Source organism: Macrotis lagotis, chromosome X, assembly GCF_037893015.1.
Source record: "Macrotis lagotis isolate mMagLag1 chromosome X, bilby.v1.9.chrom.fasta, whole genome shotgun sequence".
NCBI classification, from domain to species: Eukaryota; Metazoa; Chordata; class Mammalia; order Peramelemorphia; family Peramelidae; genus Macrotis; species Macrotis lagotis.
The window spans coordinates 109,795,180-109,798,330 of NC_133666.1; positions in this window are offsets into that span (position 1 = coordinate 109,795,180).

Below are 3,151 nucleotides of genomic sequence, written 5' to 3' on the forward strand. Positions count from 1 at the left end.
TGACTACCCCCCCTTTTTTTCTTTTCTCTTTTCATTTTATTTTTTTAATTTATTTTTTATTCTCATTTTGTACAAATTTTTTTTACATTAATAAAATATTCTTATTTACAAGTAAACAAAATACCCCTCCCCCCATGAATGTAGATAGACTTGCTTGGGCAAAAAAAGTAAAGGGGAGAGAAAAAAATTAAAATTAAAAAGAATAATAGTAATAATTGTAGGTATGGCCAGGTGGCACAATGGACGAAGCACCAGCCCTGGAGCCACGAGCACCCAAGTCCATATCCAGCCTCATAAACCCAACAATCACCCAGCCATGTGACATGCAAGCCACCTGATCCCCACTGCCCTGCAAAAACCAAAAAGAAGAAAAAAAAAGACCCAAAATAAAATAAAATAGTAATAATAGTAGGGTTGGCTGGGTGGCAGAGCATTGGCCCTTGAGCCAGGAGCACCTGGGTCCAAATCCAGCCCCAGACACCCAAAGATCACCCTGCTATGTGACCCCAGTCAGGCCACCCAGCCCCACTTGCCCTGCACCCTTCCCCAAAATAATAATAACAAAAAATGTGCTTCAGTCTTTGTTCCAACACCAACAACTCTGTCACGGGTGGATCACATTCTTTATGATAAGTCCATCACAAAAGTTACTTCCATATTTTCCCAACATTGCCATTGTTGATCACAGCTCCCTCCTTTCTTATTTCTCCACTACCATGTACTATATTTTCTCTCTCCTTTCACTCTGACTCTGCTGTAGGGTAGCTGAGTGGCGCAGCAGACAGATCCCTGGTTCTGGGGCCAAGAGGCCCTGAGCCCCCATACCACCCCTTAGGCCCAGAATCCACCTGGCCCTATGGTCCTGGGCAGGCCATCCAATCCCAGCCCCTTGCAAGAAGTAAAAAAGAAAATGTGTTATATCTGATCACTCTCCCCCCATGGTCCATCCTCTCCTCCTTTATTCACATCCCCACCCCTTCCCCCTGCTCCCCCCTCTTTCTTACTCCAGATGTCTATACCCCATTGAGTATATTTGCTGTTTCCTCTCCTAGCCATCTCTGATGAGAGCAAAGGTTCCCTCATTCCCCCTTGCCTCCCCCCTTCCATATCATTGCAATAGCTCTTTGTAATAAAAAAATCTTATTATGTGAAATATCTTGGACTAGTCCCCCTTTCCTTTTTTCTTTCTCCCATTCCATTTCCCTTTTTTCTATTGACTCCATTTTTACACCATATTTTATCTTCGAATTCAGCTTTCTCCTGTGCTTCAACTATAAAAGCTCCCTCTACCTGCTCTATTAACTGAGATGGTTCATATGAATATTATCAGTATCATTTTTCTATATATGCAGTTCATCCTCATTAAGTCCCTCATATTTCCCCCCTCTCCTCCAATCTCCATGCTTCACCTGAGTCCTGTATCTGAAGATCAAACCTTCTGTTCAGCTCTGGCCATTCCAAAAGGAACATTTGAAATTCCCCTGGTTCATTGAAAGTCCATCTTTTTCCCTGGAAGAGGACATTCAGCCTTGCTGGGTAGTTGATTCTCGGCTGCATTCCAAGCTCTTTTGCCTTCCAGTATATTGTATTGCAAGCCCTACGAGCTTCCAATGTAGTTGCTGCTAAGTCCTGAGTGATCCTGACTGCAGCTCCACGATATTTGAACTGTGTCCTTCTGGCTGCTTGTAATATTTTCTCTTTGACTTGGGAGTTCTGGAACTTGGCTATAATATTCCTAGGGGTTGTTTTTTTGGGATCTCTTTCTGGGGGGGGGGGTCGGTGTATTCTCTCCATTTCTATTTTGCCCTCTGCTTCTAGAATATCAGGGCAATTTTCCTGTAGTAATTCTTTGAAAATGATGTCAAGGCTCTTTTCCTGATCATGACTTTCAGGTATTCCAATAATTTTTAAATTATCTTTCCTAAGTCTGTTTTCCATATCAGTTGTTTTTTCAATGAGATATTTCACATTTTCTTCTAATTTTTCATTTTTTTGGTTTTGAAGTATTGATTCCTGATTTCTGGTAAATTCATCAATCTCCCTGAATTCTATTCTTTGTCTGAAGGATTTTTTCCTCCTCAGAGAGTTTTCTTATCTCTTTTTTCCATCTGGCCAATTTTGCTTTTTAAAGCATTCTTCTCCTCAATAACTTTTTGAACTGTTCTATCCATTTGACCTAAGCTGGTTTTTAGCATGCTATTTTCTTCAGCATTTTTTTGGATTTCCTTGACTAAGCTGCTGACTTCATTTTCATGTTTTTCCTGCATCTCTCTCCTTTCTTTGCCCAGTTTTTCTTCCAACTCCCTCATTTGATTTTCAGTCTTTTTTGAGCTCTGTCATAGCCTGAGCCCAATTTCTGTTTTTCTTGGCGTCTTTAGATGCAGGAGCTTGTGCTTCCTCATCTTCAGACTGAGTATTTTGATCCTTCTTGGGGTCATTTGCAAAATATTTCTCAATAGTCTTCCTTTTGTTTCTCTGCTTGCTCATTTTCCCAGCCTGGGCCTGGTTTTGGGGTGCTTCCTGAGCTTTTGGGACACTCCCACAAGGGTCTCAGTGTGTGTGTGTGAGGCTCTGTCCTCCCTCCTGGTCTGTGAATGACCATAAGCTCCCCCCTCCTCCACGGGGCCGAGGTGGGGGGCCCACTGCTGTTCTGTGGGGGGGCCTAGACTGGGATCAGGATCTGAATGTGGTCAGAGCCCCAGAGTCCTGTTCCAGAAGCAGAGGACAGAGCTCTGCAGTCTCTCTTCACTCCCCTCCCTCAGCTCAATGTGCTCATGCCCTGGAGGCTCCTGCTTACTGGCTCTGCCTGCTTCTGTTTCCTGGATCAGGGCTGGGGAAAGACCAAGCTGCTCGCTGTGTGCCCTGAGGGCTGGGCTCCACATGCTTGCTCTGGCAGAGGTCCCCCGCTGTTCCCCCACTTTGTGCCCGGTGTTCCCCGGGGTGCAGCTGGAAACTCCCCCGCTGCTGTGAGTCGCGGCTCCCAGCGCCCTGGGGCTGCCTCCAGGAGGCTGAAGTTCTTTGGCTCTGGTGGGCCACCCCTCCGGCAGGCCGCCCCTCTGACCCTGGGGAGCAGAGCCTTTCTGCTCTTTTCCAGGTTACCTTGAGTAGGACAACTGCCTCACTGGGTCCCTTTGTGGGTTCTGTCTCTCGA